The sequence below is a fragment of the Giraffa tippelskirchi genome, chromosome 5, assembly GCF_054371585.1.
Source record: "Giraffa tippelskirchi isolate mGirTip1 chromosome 5, T2T-mGirTip1v1.2.pri, whole genome shotgun sequence".
NCBI lineage: Eukaryota > Metazoa > Chordata > Mammalia > Artiodactyla > Giraffidae > Giraffa > Giraffa tippelskirchi.
The window spans coordinates 56551499-56571409 of NC_137279.1; the positions used below are offsets into that span (position 1 = coordinate 56551499).

Sequence of the window (19911 nt, forward strand, 5' to 3'; positions counted from 1 at the left end):
GATAAAAAGTATATATGTATAATACACATCTTTGCATGAATGGATAGGGACATAGGAATACCTCTAATAGGAATACCTCTAAAATACACATGGAAAAGTAGCTAAAATAAAGCATGTATCTATTTCTAATTAGGAGGGCTGTAGGCAATGTTCTTTCTGATATTTCTTCTGATGTTTTCCTTATTTTCCATAATTTTTACAATTATATAATGATATGATTAGCAAAAAATAATATTTTTCAAAGAAGTTCAAGTAAGAGATGAAGGTAACTTGAGCTCCAGTATCAGCAAAGGGAATGTAAAAGCAAGAATTCAGTGACAGAATGTGGAAGATTTTCTTTTGGAATCCAAAGAGTCTTCAACTTCTTTCTCCATTTTGGCCAATAGCATCCATCACCTCTAGCAACAGATATTTCAAATTCCACATGTGAGGGGCTACATGGAGTCATGTTTAATTAAGAGCATCAGCCCTGGAGACAGAGAGCTTGGGTTTGAATTCTGTTCTGCCACTGACTATCTTGGTGATCTTGGGCAAGTTGCTCAGTCACTCACTAAGCCTCAGTTTCCTCATCTTTAAAATGGAATTAATCATACTGAGTTCCTAAGATTGGTGAAAGGACTCAATGAGGTCATATGTTTAACCATTAATAAACTGCTTGCCACATAGCAAGTCATCAGTAGAGGCTGACTACTATTTTTTTTAAGATATATTTATTTATTTGTCTATTTTAGGCTGTGCAAGGCCTTCATTGCTGTGCATAGGCTTCTTCTAGTTGTGACGAGGAGGCTACTCTCTAATTGCTGTGCGCCAACTTCTCATTGCAGTGGTTTCTCTTGTTGCGGAGTACAGGCTCCAGGCAAGTGGACTTCAAGAGCTGCAGCACATAGGTTCCATTGTCCTGTGACATGTGAGATCTTCCCAGACCAGGGATAGAACCCCTGTCTCCTGCATTAGGAGGCGGACACTGAGCCACCAGGGAAGCCCTGATTGATTCTTTTGTGGTTATTATTTGCCTTGTCCACCCTCTAAGTAAAGATCAAGAGGAAAGGGGACGTAATAAATGAGTTTCTGTTTCATTGAAGATAAAGAGGCAGCCCCCAGGCAAATGGAACCAGGAAAAAACCAAAAACCACTACCCACCAGACTCGCATGTATGGGCATGCTGCACAACTGAAGCCTGTCCCCAGGCGGGATCCAGTTACCCTCTTCCATTCTTGGCTGATGTTGAGACCAGACTTCGCCTCTCTCACACCTTCAGAAACACAGTGATTGTACTGCTAACACCTCACCAACTCATCCCCCTCTGTTATCAGCCAACTCTGATTTCTTGGACCCTGTTCCCACTCAACGTTACTCCACGAGGTATTACTGGCATTTATGATGCTCACCATGAAATGGCAGAACTGCATCACTGCTTTACAGAACTTCCAAAAGATGCCAAAAGGAAGCACAATGCCTTCCTCTTGGGACCATCTTGCGTGACAATGTGTGTTTCAGGAATTAAAATAGAAGCTTTGTTTATTGTAAACTAAAAACTGGCCAAAAGGAAGTAGTGCCTTTGTACCGTGACTTTCTGTGACTTTCCTGGATCAGAAAATGGTCTTCATAACTCATGATTACAAAACAGAGGCATTTCTGTTGTTAGTGTTGAAGAATTGTGTAGCGATCATCCAAAATATATTATTGACCTTCCTTTACCCAAAAGAGCAAGTCTACTTCTTTTAATTTGCTGCTTCAATTTTTTTTCCCTCTGTTTTATCCTTCCTCTCTTGCTCCTCTGCATGTTAACATAAACTGTGCAGATGGAAATATCACATATTCTAGTGAATAAGATATGAAATAAGAACATAAATTCATTATACAAGTGTATAAATAAAATCTCATATTTACATATAGAAAAGTGAAAATCACTCAGTCGTGTCTGATTCTTTGTGACGCCATGGACTATACAGCCCATGGAATTCTCCAGGCCAGTATACTGGAGTGGGTAGCCTTTCCCTTCTCCAGGGGATCTTCCCAACACAGAGATCAAATCCAGGTCTCCTGCATTGCAAGTGGATTCTTTACCAGCTGTGTCACTAGGGAAGTCCAAGAATACTGGAGTGGGTAGCTTATCCCTTCTCCAGCAGATCTTCCCAACCCAGGAATCGAAATAGGGTCTCCTGCATTGCAGGCAGATTCTTTACCAGTTGAGCTACCAGGGAAGCCCTTTTTACATATAGGCATGTAGGCAAATATTTGGGCTTCCCAGATGGCACAGTGGTAAGGAATCAATGGAGATGAAAGAGATGTGAGTTTGATCCCTGGATTGGGAAAGAGCCCCTGGAGGCAGGCGTGGCAACTCACTCCAGTATTCTTGCCTGGAAAATCCCATGGACAGAGGAGCCTGGCAGGCTACAGTCCATAGGGTCTCAAAGAGTTGGACATGACCGAGCAACTGAACATGCATGCATGCAGACAAATATTTAGGCTATTTATATAGCTTCATGGTTAAATGCTGCTTTTCTGAGTCAATAGATAAAGAAACATAAAGAAAGAGAAAACAGAAAAACTATCAATGGTACAGTAGCAGGGAGGCAGTTGTAGATCCAAGAACAGAATACAGGAGCCCTCTCTGTTTATTCTATTTAATTATTTCTCAACATTATCCCGTTCAGAGCAAAGATAATACCCAACCTTTCTTGGAAAGCCTCACATTTTTCAGGCTATGTTTCTTTTGGAGTTGTTCTGGAGACAACAACATCATTAAAATTTGAGGCAAGGGACAGACACGATGTCTATCTGGTTGCTATTAGTGTTTTGGAGATGCCAAATGAAATGCTTCTTTCTAGTTAGCAACGAGAGGTGTTGATCAAACAATAGTTTCCTAGCCAACTGCAAATAGGATGTACCCAAATGACTTTGCACTCAAGCATTAGAATTTGAGGGTCTGTGAGTAAAGCTTGACTAAGTGTGGTATTGACCTTAGGATAGTCATGGAGGACTTACTGTGCCAAAAAAAGTATGGCAGAAATAAATTCATATATTGAGTTTATGGCATGCTAGAGACAGCACTTAACATGGCATTACGAAACTCATGATCTGAAGCAACTTTGATCCAATGCTATAAGCCATCAGAGTTCATGGTAATCTTTTTATTTTCAATTTTTAAAAGTTTTTATTGGGGTATGGTTGATATACACTGTTGTGTTAGTTTCTGCTATACAGCAATGTGAATCAGTTATACACGTATCCACTCTTTTTAAGATTCTTTGACCATATAGGCCATTACAAGTACTGAGTAGAGTTCCCTGTGTTATACAGTAGGTCCTTATTAATTACTGGAGTTTATGGTAGCCTATTGAATAATCTCCCAGCCATTCTTCTGCTCCATTTTGCAAACTGGAGAAAACATTCCAGGAATGAAAATATGGGAAAGCATTCAGATATGGATTACTGAAATAACTACAAGGAAATCTCACTGCACACATACAAGTTATGTTGACATGGAAGAATATCTCCCCATCAGTCTGAGTAAACTATTACATAACAGCTAAGCTATAATAAAATCCTGATTCCAAATCAAATAAGTCTCCCAGACTTCTAAAATGAGTCACCAACAGCTTTATAAACATACAAAATACTTGACAAGGAAGTCTCTGATAATTTTTTAGTAATTATGTCTGCAAATTGTTCCTTGCTGACATCACCATCAGAAATGGTTTCCCATAAGTTTGCATCGCCTCTTCACATCTGTTCATTAATCACTAATGCTTTGAATGTTTCTATCATTATTAGGTAATTCACAGGGTTTACATGATTCCACAGCACTTTCCTTGGTGGAATTTTTAATTAGTGGAATCAGTGTGATCAAAGCCGGTCTAATCATGGTCTCATGTTCCTCGCAGTGTTTTTTAGGGCAGCTTCACAATATTGACATACTTTTATCCTAAGATCATATTTCACAAACAAAGATGACACAATTTCTAAACATCTCAAAAAAATGCAGAGAAGAGAAAAAGGGACAGGGTCACTGGCCCTGGAAGGGCCACTGAATTGACATATTTTGTGTTAAAAGACATTTCAAAGCACTGGCGTCATCTCTCTTTGTGTTGGACGTGAGATTTAAAGCTTTGCTCTGACATGTGATTCACAAACCAGCCGTGAGCCAAATATGAGTGTCAGATACTGCGTTCCGCATACTGTATTGTCTGGCAGTGAAAACAGGAGAGGGAAAGAGCTATGGAAAACAGCACTGATACTTCAGAATAAAGAAAAAGCAGTTCACAGCCTGGGCACATGGGTTCATCCTGGGAGGGAGGGTAACATGGCAAAACATTTTGGTCTTAGACTCAGAAAAGTGCTTGGGAACAAGAGAGCTCCTTGGTCTACACTGGGCCATTAAAATGGATATGACCCAGAATAAACTAAGTCCTTGATCTCTCTGTAACTGTACTCATCCAGTGATAAACACTGGCTCCCTGGAAGCCTGAGAAAGTAGAATATTTAGAGGAGTTCAAAATGTATCTAAATGGAATTTGGATTTCTCCCTAGATGACCTGTGTGGCTGGCATGCCAGAAGCTTGCCACTGGAATGCCACTGGAATGAAGATGGTTGAACAAGCAAAGGAATAAGCACAGTACTTCCTGTTGAAAACAAAATTGCTATCTTCATTAGGCCTGAAGCCTTCAGTTTATTATTTACAATAAATACTTGGTAAAGATATTTTCTATGGGAAAATGGAAGTTCTGAGGATAAGTTTTAGCTTAATACCAAAGAAAAGCTTTTTATCATGAAAGCTGTCCAAAATAGTAATGGATTGACTAACAAGGTAGTATTTCAGAATAAGAAGCACTCTAGGAGAAGTTGTATGTAAGTGTCATATGAGCAGTTCATTTATTAACAGCACAGTATTTATGGAGTGTCTATGAAGCATAAGGAGCTGATAATACAGAGATTAATAAGATATAGCCCCTGACATCCAGGGGTTCACAGACTACTGGGTGAGCCACTCCCCAAAACAGAAAATTAAAACACAGTGTAGTCAATGATGAGCTGATAACATGACCCAGTTTTGGACCACACATTGAACCTGACTTTAGAAGGAGCTGGAGGAATATATATATCCTTCCACTGAGCCTCCGATGGGTTGCTTCTCTGTTCTTCCAAACAAGCAAAACTTTGTATCTATTGTTCGTGTTACTGGAAGAAAAAATGACACCTAGCCGTTTAATTTAAAGAGAAGCAGCAAGTTGGAATAATAGGAGGAGAAGAGTAGAACAAGTCGTGCTGCCAAAAAAGTGAATCAGTCGGGGGGAAACAATGAAGGAAAAAGAAAGCAACATTAGCAGACCCTTGGAAATCATGCTTTCTACTCAAAAAGCTTCTTCTCTCTCTTCCTCTGATCCAAGAAATAAATATTTTTTCATCACTCTAATAATGAGACCCTTCTGACTTCAGAAATTTGCATTGATAGGAAAATTCACTCACACACACACACTCACACACACACTCTCACACATGCATAGGAGCCCATTTCAATAAACTAACCATAACAATGATTTAAAAATTAAGAGTCAATCTTAATCTCCCAATTTTTCCCACTGTCCCCTTCCCTCTTTGCGTCCACATGTCCATACTCTATGTCTGCGTCTCTATTCCTGCCCTGTTAGTAGGTTCATCTGGACCATTTTTCTAAATTCCACACATATACATTAATGTACAATGTTTGTTTTTCTCTTTCTGACTTACTTCACTCTCTATGACAGACTCTGTGTCAATCCACATCTCTACAAATGACCCAACTTGGTTCCTTTTGATGGCTGAATAATACACCGTGTAAAATAGATAAGCTAGTGAGAAGCTGCTGTATAGCACAGGGAGCTCCGCTCAAGAGCACGGGTGCTCTGTGAAGACCTAGAGACGTGAGATGGGAGGATGGGAGACCCAAGAGGAAGCAGATATATGTACACGGACAGCTGATTCACTTCATTGTACAGCAGAGCCTAATGCAACATTGCAAAGCAATTATACTCCAATAAAAATAAAAACTAGAGCTAACAAAACCATTAATTTTTTTAATTAAAATTTTTTTAAATAAAAATTGAGTCATATAATCTATGCCAAGAATCCTTGAAAATAATTTTCAGGCTCAAAGAATAGAAAAAATATTAACAGGAAAGAATCAATGCTGAAAAAGAATGAAGACCAACTATTTATTTTATACAAGATCCCTGGGATAAGGAAACCAAAAGATGAGAACCATGAACCATTGTCAGTTATTCTGAGGAACTATGAAGGACATGAAAGGTGACAGAAGCCTGGAGAGAGAAAAATGTGGACCAAGCTTCTGGACCAAGCTCACCATGGGTTCATTGAATTAAGCAAGAAGTATGAACTTATTTCCTGTTCTGACAGCTAAGAATCTTGACTGTCTGGGAAGGGCATTTGACAAGGTGAGTCATGGTATCCTGGTGGGGAAAATGAAGAAGTGTGGACTGAAATGACCAGTCAGTTGGTGACTTTAGAACTGTTCAAATGATGTTAACTTCCATGGGATGACTATGGACAGCACTTTGCCTGGGAGGAGGATTCTCACAGCAAGCCATGAGTGTCCTGTCCAGGTTAACATATTTATCACTAAATTAAATGACGATGCTGCTAGTCAGCTGATTCCATAATTAGATAACATGAGTCTGAGAGGGGTACCCGATGAGTTAGCTGTGAGAATTCTGTTCCGAAGGAAACTGGGTCAACCTGAAACAATGAGTCAACTAGTAAGGGGAAATGTAATAACTCTAAATAGGAAATTTTGTACCTGATCTAAAAAAAAAAATTCCAATTTCAAAAAATGGAGAAATATGATTCAAGAAGAGAAAACTTTAAAAATAACTAGGGTTACATCATGATAATACCATCGCTACTGGAAGCCAGTGTGAAATTTCAGTAGTTTTCAAAGTAGGATTGAGACAGTAGAACCAAGACCAAGGGGAGAAATTGAAAATATGCAGATTTCAGTGCAACACAAGGGAGAACTTTCTGGTCCCTAGAGCTGTTGAAAGTGTAATGGGTTTCTGGGGGAGGGTCAGAGGATATTGGAAGATATCTTTTGTGACTACTTAGATTTGTGCTGGTCAATACAGCAACCACAAATGACATGGGACTATTGAGTACTTGAAGTGCAGCTAGTTCAAATTAAGATGTGCTTTCATTGTAAAATACCCTGAATTTTCAAGTCTTGGTATGAAAAAAAAGAGTGTAAAATATCTCATTAATAACTTTATAATGATTACATGTTGAAGTAATAATGTTTTGGACATATTGAGTTAAATAAAACTGTCAAAATTAATTTCACCAGTTTCTTTTTACTTTTTTAGTGTGTTCATTAGAAAATTTTAAATTACATATGTGGCTTTATTTTTGGCTCACATTCTATTGCTAGAGAACAGCACTGATGTATTAACAGTGGCTGGACATGCATACAGAGTGCGGAGGGAGTCTACACATTGCATGAGGACTGAGCCCCATCTTTATCTAAGTCCTTCGGACTCTGAACTTTATGCTATAGGTTAAAGAACCACCAACAGAAACTGAACAGTAATTAAAACTTCATTGTTAAATTGCAAATTCTTTTCTGGCAACAGCCATTTGTTGATTCAAGAGTCCTACTTAGGTTAAGACCATTTGTGGAAGAAACTGAATAGCAGTGACTCATCACACAAGTGTCTTTGAATTCTTGGCATTTTCTAATGGAGCCATCATGTTGATCAGCCATCATGTTGATAAGTGCCGTCATAGAATCTTAGACTAGCAAACCATGATCTTTTAAAATGGTCCCTTATAAGAATCATATTCAGAATTTTCTAATTCTTATTTCCTATAGCATCTTGTAGATATTTAGTAAATAATTGAATGAAGAACTTCAGAAAAGAGCAAAACAACTCAGGCTTGAGTATTTACTCTGTGCATTAAAGAGAATTGAGGGGAGAAAGTACAATCTATATTCATAAATTCTGTGTAATGAGTGCTCGTCTTGTCTCAAGATCGAGACTAGGTTTAATATTTTTTCTATTCTCAATCCTTAACTGGATTATTATAATGACCTTGAAATCAATATGCAAATTCCTCCTGTGAAGTGTGAGCTTTGTACAGAGATCTGGGAGGTACTAGGTAGATGCTTGCTGCGTGTAGAGATAACAGTATGGCTCACTATTTGGGGAGATTAGTTCATTTTCACACAGTAGTGGAATTTTTCGATAAGCCCAGGAAGCAGTGCAGAAACTGATTCAATTTCAGATGACTATACATTCTAACTGCAATCTTCCTCCCTCCAGAATCAATAAGCCCTTCAAGGAGTTTAAATCTAGCTAAGGAACTCATCATCGTAGATTACAGGATATTTAGGGCTGACCCTGAAACCTACATCTCCTGACTCCAGCCCTGACTTCTTAAAGTTCACCTGTATCTTACTGCCTAGGCATCATGTATGATTATAAAGCCTTAGCATTTTAAGGTAAGAGAGTAGTTAGTATTAGGGATAAACCTAGACTTGAAATGCTCTGTTCTTCAGTGATCTTAATCACTGATGATCTAAAAATTTTGACAAAATTTTAGGATCCCAAAGCTCTGCAGAGACTGCTTATATAATTGCTATTCATCTTGCTTTATAGGTATTTGGCTTAACAGGAAGCTAACAATGGGCATTTAAAAGTCAAATGACAAGAGTCATTAAGAATAGCCATGAAGGATGATGTAAAGGCATCTCCATTTCAGGCTGGAGAGAGTACAGAAATGTTCTACCTCCTGGATCATAGATTAAAAATAGCTGCCATCTCCTGGTGCCAGGGACTTTACATGATTCTCTCCTTGAATCCTCACGGCCACTTTATGAAATGGGTGCCATGTTACTCCATGTAATACGTGAGGAATCTAAGGCAGGGAGAGGTTTTGTTACTTGTCAGATGTTACAGTCAGTCATGGGGTTGGAACCCCATCCTACGCTGATCTGAATCCCAAGCCTGCCCTTGGGGGTGGAGACTGGTCCTCCCACCAGGGAGCTGAGACGGTCTCAGATGAGCTCTTGCTTGGATCTTAGTGAACTGGAAAGAGCTGTTTCCTCTGAGAGCCGGAGCCAGGGAAGGGGAACTGCTTGGACTCTTGGGGAAGCCTGTGCCTAGAAACACTTGATGATAAAGGATCTTTCTCTGAGGAATCCCAGAGACCTCATGGCTCTATCCCTCACTCAGTAAGGCAACTAAAAACAAACAACTGATGAACCTATTTGCAGAGCAGCAATGGAGACAGAGAACAGGCTTGTGGACACAGTGTGGGAGGGAGAGGGTGGGATGAATTGAGAGGGTAGCATGGAAACACAGACATTACCAACCACATGTGAAATAGATAACCCATGGGGATTTGCTGTGCGACACAGTAAGCTCAACCCTGCGCTCTGTGACAACCTGGAGGGGTGGGATGGGATGGGAGATGGGAGGGAGGTTCAAGAGGGAGGGGACATATGTACGCCTGCGGCTGATTTATGTTGATGTATGGCAGAAGCCAGCACAATATTGTAAAGCAAATATCTTGCAATAAAAATTTTTTAAAAACCAACAGAAAATTAGCGCTCAGAAACATTAGCAGCACAATATCAGTAACAGTCCACATCCTAACTTCCAAAGGAAAGAAGCAAACCAATATCACTTGTTTCTCATTGAAACTTGTCTCTTCTGTACCATTTTGTTGCACCAGTGGAACTCTGTACAGATGAAAACCCCTTATGAACTTGCTACATTTGTTTCCAACCCAAATTCAGTTGTAAAATGAAGGACTCTGGTCATCATCACTGGTGTTGGGGGGAATGCCTGTAAACTATTCACATTAAGCTGTAGAGTCCTTAGTGTTGGATCAGAAATGTTATCTTTGGGTAAGAGACCAAGCGAGAAACTGTGGAGGTGTTTCTCTCAGAGACCAGCAAGAAGTATTCCAGGAAGGTGGGATGACCCCTCGTCATGGAAACAGAGTTTTGACTGAATGGAGCTCTGACAGCACTCCTGAGAGAAGGAGGACGGAGGAAGAAAAGAAGGTGAAGACCGAGTCCTCTCAGGAGAAAGACTGTAAGGAAGAAGGTGACATAACTAAGGGGACCACAGCACAACAAGGGCCGGGCTGGGGAAAGGTCAGGAGCAGAGCATCTCAGCTGTGCACTTCCTCTCGCTTCAATATCTGACCACAAGTAGAAGTAAACAACAGCTGGGAAGGAAAGGGAAGGGAAGAAAAGAAAGAAGAGACACATTGTTCAGGGGCTGTGAAATGTGAGGGCAAGTCAGACAGGCAGAAAAGTGGCACCTGATGTCAACGAGAGGACAGCGCGTCAGTGGGAAACCCTTCGAGCAAGAGGACAGAAAAGCATCGCATGAAAAAGCACCTGCAGACAATTACGAAGCCAAAAGGATATTGACTGTTGTGTGCCAAACCCAGTTTAGACACTATGAAGGGAAAAGAAGCAGAAGGGGAGGAAAGTCAGGAGGGCGAATGGCAGAAAGGCTGAATGAAAGGAAGGTGGGAGGCAAAGAAAACATACATGCTGACTTTGAAGAGTTTATCTTTGGCTAGCCTTCACTACCTGGCTCGTGTGCAAGCAATAGATAATTGATTCACTCAAATCAATAGATAATTGATTCACTCAAATCACAAGTCTGATGTGCTGCAGTCCACGAGGTCACAGAGAGTCGGACACAACTGAGCGACTGAACAATAACAACAACAACAGAAAAAGACAGTTTGAATAAGAGAGAAATTTGCTTGAAAGGCAGGGCAGTCAATGACAAGTACAATGCAAATGACAGATATCATCTAACAACTGAGTTAAATGCCATGCTTGTCCTCGCCATTAAGGAAGAGCAATTGAACAAGGAATTCAGCTGGTAAAAAAGTACAATTTAGAAAAAGAAAACAATTTCATATTTAATACCGTGTAAAGGGAATGGTCTCATTAAGTATGCACCAAAGTGGTGCATAATCCGTACCATTATTATTATTATTTATGAATAACAGTGGTATGGAACCCAATTTCACAGTGGCTGAGGTCAGCCTCAAATGGGTGACTCACACACATGGCTGATTTACATAAATAGCATGTGCTAAGATTACCATCTGGTATAACAATCTACATCACAAGACTCCACATTTCCTGTTACCCAGGGTAAGTAAATTTCAAGCATGAGGGAAAATTTTAGCAAGTTTCTCCAAGTACCTTTACTGAGAGACTAATGTGGCTTACACAGAGAGGAGGGGAAGGGAAATTATGAGGTAAAGGTTAGTCTCTCTTTCATCTCCCCCTGACTTCCCACTCCCAGGAGAAGAGAGCTGCCCCCTTAGCTCTTCTGGCTCCTATCATTCAGAAAATCAAACCTGCCTAATTAATCTCTAACAAAGGCACTCCAGACACACTGTGAGACAAATATTTGAAATGCTAAAAATGAGCAGTGCACACTTGAAAATCTTGTTCCCTTCCTTTCTTTTCTGATTCTTTTTTCCTTTCTTTCTTTTTTGAATGAAGATATCAGCGTGTGTCATAGACCTACACAAAGGGAAGCTGTAACCTCCGAAGATGACTTTAATGCTTTGCATTTCCAATAAAGAAATCCATATCTGAAATCATTCTCAGACATAACAAATTTTGATTCATTTTAAAGATTTCCCTACCCATAAAGATGTTATTACTGCTGTGGCTAGAACTGCCTGGTTTTCTACAAGAGGAAGGTAAGGAAGCTCCTACTTTCACACCTGTGTACATGATGCCTCTTGGCACATCAATACCCATCTCTTTTTTCTGAGAACCACCCCCAGGGCCCACCAATCACAGAAGCCTTCTGAGACCCTTTTAGAGCATGGGACAAGCTAGCATCTGTATTCTTGGTCTGATTCTTCAAATCCTCTTTTATTATTTAATTTTCTTTTTTTCCTTCAAATTTTCATAAATTTGGAATTTTGCAATTCAGGTTATAAAATTCAGGTTATAATTCATCCAGGCAATAGAATTCTGTCTCTTTTTGCCATCTGTAAGAAAGAGTGTTGTGTTACATAAATTAAAAGTATAAACAAAGATTTAATACAACTGGGAAGAAAAGCAAACAGTTTACAGCAACCGTTGCTTGAGAGCAAGGACTATGCTTGTTAGCAATAACAGAAATCCCTCATATAATACTTTATAGCACAGATCAATAAGCTTTTTCAGATAGTAAATATTTTAGGCCTTTTGGGGCCAAGAGGCAAAGGAGAGGATATTACGGTGGTATTTTATAACCAAAGAGAAGATGAATATCCATAAAATATTTATTGATGAAATTCAAAATGTAGTAGTAATAACTGAGTACAATTCTATTGTCATATAGACCTACAAAGAAAAGAAAGAATTCTTGGATAAAGGGAGCAGTAACATTTTTCATGGACTTTCCAGGTGGTTCAGTGGTGAAGAATCCACCTGGTCTGACCCCTGGGTCAGGAAGATCCCCCGGAGAAGAAATTGGCAACCCACTTCAGTATTCTTCCCTGCCCTGATAACTTCTATGGACAGAGGAGCATGATAGGCTACAGTCCAAGGAGTCTCAAAGAGTCAGACTTGACCGAAGTGACTTAGCATGTGAGCACGCACGCATTTTTTAAAAGTATTTACTGAACTTTGTTACCATATTGTTTCTGTTTCTGTTTTGGTGTTTTGGCCGGGAAGCAGGTGGGATCTTAGCTCTTCTGCTAAGCGTACCTCCTGCACTGGAAGGCAAAGTCTTAACCACTGGACAGCTTTTGGCACCATGCTCTGCTGATTGGGTGTACACAAACAGGCAACAGACTCAATCTGATCTATAGTTTGCCAATTTTAGCTTGTAGTCTTGGAAGCTTTCAAACAAGCAAAGCACTCTGACATCTACTGTCTCATTTGTGCTTCATAATTACATGAGAAGTCTAGTTTGGTACTATAACCCTATGCTATTGTTGAAGTTCCCTAAATTTCCACAAAAAAAAAAAAAGAAAAAAAAGAAAGCTTCCTGAGGGAATACAGCTGGTAAATGCTGGAACCAAGACTTAAACTTGTACTTCATAACCTCTCACCCATTCCAATTTAGGGCATATACTAAATCTTTGCTTCCTCTGATTTGCCAAGGAAAACAGTCAAACTAATAATGTCCCAAGATTATATTGATCCTAACTCCAGACTTTTGCCATCTCATGTTTGAAGCATCTATCAGATTATCTTCAATGGTGGTACATCTCTTTCCTTAGACAGTATATCTGGTTTTTGCAAAAAGCTCCAAAACATTTGAGGCCAAGTCTCCTAAGCACATAAGCTGCATTTGAGATGCAAACAAGGCTTGGCTATAATGTAATGAGACCTTTTCTCAGGATTGACCTTCAAAATCAATTCTGAAGAGAACATTTGAGCAGAAACACCTACCCTTCACAAAGCAAAGGAATCCTCACTGGAAAAATGAATAGGCTCCTAGTAGATTAATCTTTATACAATTTTAGAATTAGAAGGGACTTCTGTGATAGCTTTTTTTTTCTTATTTATAGAAGATGAAGAAGGAAGCAGACTCAGAAAGATTTATTTGAAGAATAGCACTTATAAAATCTCATATTTGGCTTTCGAACCTCTTAGTCAGTAGTAATAAACATGGAATTAATTTCCCTCCAGTATACATCTTATAAATAAAACTGGATATTACAGTTTAGTGACATTAAACCAACAAGAATAAGAAATCTACCCTAACATGGTTGGGAATTTTGGTCTTTTGAGGTTAAGTTACTGGTTCAGATCAAACCAGTCAATCCTAAAGGAAGTCAGTCCTGAATATTCATTGCAAGGACTGTTGCTGAAGCTGCAGCTCCAATACTTTGGCCACCTGATGCAAAGAGCCAACTCACTGGCAAAGCCCCTGATGCTGGGAAAGATTGAAGGCAGGAGGAGAAGGGGATGATAGAGGATGAGATGGTTTGATAGTGTCACCAACTCAATGGACATGAATTTCAGCAAACTCTGGGAGCTAGTGGAGGACAGAGGAGCTTAATATGCTACAGCCACGGGGTCACAGAGAGCTGAACGTGACTTAGTGACTGAACAACAACAACTGGTTCAAATAAATTCTCAAAAGCTCTGTGAGCCCTCAAAACCCCATAATACTGTGGAAAATGATATAGAGTCAAATTCAAGTTTTGTAGGTAGTGGTAAACATTAATTACTTTCCATATGTCTTGCAGAGTTCTCAGGTCTCATAATCCTTATAACACTTCTCTTTGGTAGTTAGTATCATCCCCATTTTATAGATGAAGACATTTGCTTAGAGAGATTTACCTACTGTTGTGTTTATAGCTCAAGGAAAATATTGGATTCCAATCTACTCAGTTACTTGGGGCTCAATCTAAAAAGCAAAATTACCAGGATTGATACATATGAGTTGGCCAAAAAGTTTGTTCGGGGTTTTCCATAGAATGTTATTGAAAAATCTGAACAAAATTTTTAGTCAACCCTATATTTGCCCTTACACAATTATAGAATCTAACTGAATGGTTTACATACAGCTGGGCCTGAAGTCAGAAAGGCAGGATTTCAGGAAAGGAAAGATGGACCTGAAGGATGGGAGAGCAAGGACAAGCTACATCCATTAAAATAAGCTAGAATCGTTGAGGATGAACTGGAGCCAATGTTATCCCAATGCCTCCAAGTCTCTGACTTCAATGACACATATCATCTGCACAAGAGCTGGTGCATTTTGCCAGAAAACTGCATGAAAACCCATCAGATTCTCAACTTCCAGTTTAATGAAACCATTGCTGTATCCACTGTCTTGAGGACTAAGCCCTCTAGAGCAACAGAGCAGGTACAGGTAGGGAAAATTCCACTAGCTTATCCCTAGGGATGATAATAAGACACACCATTTGCATTTCCACCTCTTAATTCCTAGAATGCAAATCCTATCTACAGGAGAGAGAGTACCATATATTATGCACTGGTTTAGAACAGATAATGGCATCCGACTCCAGTACTCTTGCCTGGAAAATCCCATGGATGGAGGAGCCTGGTGGGCTGCAGTCCATGGGGTCGCTAAGAGTCGGACACAACTGAGCGACTTCACTTTCACTTTTCACTTTCATGCATTGGAGAAGGAAATTGCAACCCACCCCAGTGTTCTTGCCTGGAGAACCCCAGGGACGGGGAGCCTGGTGGGCTGCTATGGGGTCCCACAGAGTCGGACATGACTGAAGCGACTTAGCAGCAACAGCAGCAAAGCAGATAATGCATTCTGGAGGCTATTTGGGCTGAAGGTTCATGACATTGTACAGGAGGCAGTCATCAAGACCATCCTCAAGAAAAGAAATGCAAAAAGGCAAAATGGTTGTCTGAGGAGGCCTTACAAATACCTGAGAAAAGAAGCAAAGCAAAAGACAAAGGAGAAAAGGAAAGACATACCCATTTGAATGCAGACTTTCAAAGAATAGCAAGGAGAGATAAGAAAGTCTTCCTCAGCGATCAGTGCAAAGAAATAGAGGAAAACAATAGAATGGGAAAGACTAGAAATCTCTTCAAGAAAATTAGAGATACCAAGGGAATATTTCATGCAAAGATGAGCACAATAAACAACAGAAATGGTATGGACCTAACAGAAGCAGAAGATATTAAGAAGAGGTGGCAAGAATACACAGAAGAACTATACAAAAAAATCTCCATGACTCAGATAACCAGATGGTGTGATCACTGGACTAGAGCCAGACATCCTGGAATGCGAAGTCAAGTGGGCCTTAGGAAGCATCACTATGAACAAAGCTAGTGGAGGTGATGGAATTCCAGTTGAGCTATTTCAAACCCTAAAAGATGATGCTGTTAAACTGTTGCACTCAATATGCCAGCAAATCTGGAAAACTCAGCAGTGGCCACAGGACTGGAAAAAGTCAGCTTTCATTCCAATCCCAAAAAAAGGCAATGCCAAAGAATGTGCAAAACTAACACACAATTGCATTCATCTCACACACTAGCGAAGTAATGCTCAAAATTCTCCAAGCCAGGCTTCAACAGTACGTGAACTGTGAACTTCCATATGTTTAAGCTGGATTTAGAAAAGACAGAGGAACCAGAGACCAAATTGCCAACATCTGTTGGATTGTCAATAAAGCAAGAGAATTCCAGAAAAACATCTATTTCTGCTTTATTGACTATGCCAAACCTTTGACTGTGTGGATCACAACAAACTGTTGAAAATTCTTCAAGAGATGGGAATACCAGACCACCTGACCTGCCTCCTGAGAAATCTGTATACAGGTCAAGAAGCAACAGTTAGAACTGAACATGGAACAATAGACTGGTTTCAAATCAGGAAAGGAGTATATCAAGGCTGTATATTATCACCCTGCTTATTTAACTTATACGTGGAGTACATCATGCGAAATGCCAGACTGGATGAAACACAAGCTGGAATCAAGATTGCCAGAAGAAATATCAATAACCTCAGATATGCAGATGACATCACCCTTCACCAGAAAGTGAAGAACTAAAGAACCTCTTGATGAAAGTGAAAGAGGAAAGTGAAAAAGTTGACTTAAAATTCAACATTCAGAAAACTATCATGGCACCTGGCCCCATCACTTCATGGCAAATAGATGGGGAAACAATGGAAACAGTGACAGACTTTATTTTCTTGGACTCCAAAATCACTGCAGATGGTGAGTGCAGCCATGAAATTAAAAGATGCTTGCTCCTTGGAAGAAAAGCTATGACAAACCTAGACAGCATATTAAAAAGCAGTGACATTACTTTGCCAACAAAGGTCCATCTAGTCAAAGCTATGCTTTTTCCAGTAGTCATGTATGGATGTAAGAGTTGGACCATAAAGAAAGCTGAGCACTGAAGAATTGATGCTTTTGAACTATGGCATTGGAGAAGACTTGAGAGTCCCTTGGACTAGAGGGAGATCAAACCAGTGAATCCTAAAGGAAATCAGTCTTGAATACTCATTGGAAGGACTGATGCTAAAGCTGAAACTCTAATACTTTGGCCACCTGATGCAAAGAACTGACTCATTGTAAAAGACCCCACTGCTGGGAAAGATTGAAGGCAGGAGAAGAAGGGGACAACAGAGGATGAGATGGTTGGATAGCATCACTGACTCAATGGACATGAGTTTGAGCAAGCTCCAGGAGTTGGTGATGAACAGGGAAGCCTGTTGTGCTGTGGTCCATGGGGTTGCAGAGAGTTGGACATGACTGAGTGGCTGAACTGAACAGAACTGAATTCCTAGAATGTAAATCCTATCTATGAGAGAGAGAGTACCATATATAACTCACTGGTTTAGAGCAGATAATGCATCCTGGATGCTATTTGGGCTTCCCTAGTGTCTCAGATGGTTAAGAATCTGCCTGCAATGCAGGAGACCTGGGTTCAATCCCTGGGTCAGGAATATCCCCTGGAGAAGGGAATGGCTACCCACTCCAGTATTCTTGCCTGGAGAATTCCATGTGCTCTTCTTCCATCTTCCAACCTATTCACATCCAGCTGGCACTGTAACAAGTCTCAAAAGGTCATTCTACTCTTCCATCAGGCCACCTGCTTCATAGTGGTGTGGAACCCAGTAAGACCAGTGAATTACAAGAGTATGAGCCCATTGCTGCACTTAATTTCTTGTGAATGAGGTCCTTAGTTGAAAGCAATGTTGTATGGTGATCATGGCATCTATAAGTCTATAAATGTAGTATTGGCAGATGCACTGAAGGAAGTTAAGGCAAATCTACATCTATTCCAATGAGAACAAAGAGCCAGTGCTGTCCCTTACATAATAGAACTGGTCCAATGGAATCAACCTGCCACCAAGTGTCTGTCTAAACCCTTCAGGGAGTGGTGCCCTATTGGGAGTCCATTGTCATTCTCTGCTGTTGCAGGACATATCTTCAGCAGTCACTGAAGTGAAACCAGTCTTAGTGAGGAGTCAATATTGCTGAGCCCAGCCCATGTATAACTTCCACCCCTATTTCTCTTCCCACTTTGTTCATAGAGCCAATTGGGCAAGGGTAAGGATTGCTGGGAAGAGAACTGACTGGTATCCATTAGATAGGCCATCTTCTACACCTGTTTAGGTTGCTCTTTGATGCAAGTTCACAGAGGTCCACCCACAATCAGAGGATGCCTGATTGACACTTGTGGAGGAAAGACCTATGACCAGTAACTTCCCAAGACCTGTTTGTCACTAATTTTTCTGTTGAGCTCCTTCCAAGTTCCTGACCATCTAGGCAAACCAATAGCCAGACCACAACCCATGAATTATTGTATATACACATCTTTTACTCTCTCCTTCTAAGAAAAATTAACAACCAAGTACACTGAAGTTCCTTCCCTTACCACTGTCTTTAGGGCCACTCTAGAGTATGGCTCATGCTCAGTCACTAAGTAGTGTCCAACTCTTTGCCGCCCCATCGACTATAGTCCACATGGCTCCTCTGTCCATGGGATTTCCCAGACAAGAATACCGGAGTGGGTTGCCATTACTTCCTCCAGGGCATCTTCCTGACCCAGGGGTGGAAATCATATCTCATGCTTCTCCTGCATTGCAGTCGGATTCTTTACCACTGAGCCACCGAGGAACCTCAGGACTGTAATTGTCTGCTTTGGGATAGTGCCAGCATATTGCCAAAAACTATCCATAAATGAGACCTAAATGATCCTTTCTTAGTTGATAACGGGGAACAGCCACAGGGCCATATGTGTGAGAAGGAAGAAACCGTGTATCTGAAGGCTGTCCCATGAGCATCATTGCCTTTGCACATACAACTTACATTAACCTTCAGGACCTGCTCTAACCTGATCTTGTTTACAGTGCTTCCATTTAGTCATGGAATGCTTCTGTACACAAACAATGTTATGACCCAAATATGTGTGTTTCCGTAACTCGTGATCTTAACTATTGTGCTGCACCTCTGTTGGAGTTCATAACAAACAAGAACCATTATATTTGGTACAGAAAGAAACATCAAGTAACCACCATTCTTTACAACATTACCACAGACATACATTAACACTGCTGATTTCAAATATAAAGCAGATATAATGGAAGAGCTAAAGCCAAACACCTCTGAGAAAATGATAATGGAAGGTGCCTGATTTACACTCTTGGAGACCAGTAACTACACAGGAGAAAAGACCTTTGAAATTATATATAATTTAAATCCTAAATATCTTTTAAAGTAAATAGGTATTCCTAAAATGTTTTCTGTTAATAATGCATTCCCATGGCAAAAGAGCAAAGTAGCCAATCTTTTCTTAACTCTTTCGTTTTCTTCTCAAGCTTTCTAAAATACAACAGTATACATGCTATGGTAATTGCTCAAAAATACAACATTATGTCATAATCAATCTTCAAACACCCTGCATCACATTTTGACAAATGTAATAAACTGTAACTATCTGATATGCTTGATTGCCCTTTTAGGAGATTCTACTTTGATTCAAGCAAATTTGATTTCTCAATCTCTGAAGACAGAGAAAGTAAAAAATAAACAAATAAAAGAGAAGCATTTCTTTTGCAAATCACAAGGGGAAAAAAAGAACTTATCTTAGGAAACAGACTGCAAATAGGACGTTGTAAAAGCACAGTTTTGATGTTAATGCTATTACTACATCCATCATGTATCAAAGAAAGAGTCCACATAAGATGGTGCACCTATGAATAAAGAGATGGCAGCATTTCACAAGCGATAATAAGATGGAGTCGTTTTTCTTCCAAAGAGCTCTCCAAATATTGCATCCATAAAGATTACAATATTAAAGGAAGGATGAGATAGCCTTAGAAATTTGAGCAAGGATTTTTCTTCTAGTCTTTGTCTGACTTTGACTCTCCGGGCTTCAGAATGAAAGCTCTGCAACTCTGAGCACAACTACCTTGCATTTGGCACCC

The 19911-nt window shown here is 40.0% G+C and overlaps 1 long non-coding RNA gene across 1 annotated transcript; it reads left to right on the plus strand.

The window, feature by feature from the left end:
- The first annotated feature begins 10019 nt into the window (after positions 1–10019).
- On the plus strand, positions 10020–11638 carry LOC145506628 (uncharacterized). Its single transcript, XR_014054078.1, has 2 exons — positions 10020–10104; positions 11538–11638. It is a non-coding gene; the product is annotated as an uncharacterized LOC145506628 (long non-coding RNA).
- Positions 11639–19911: the final 8273 nt, after the last annotated feature.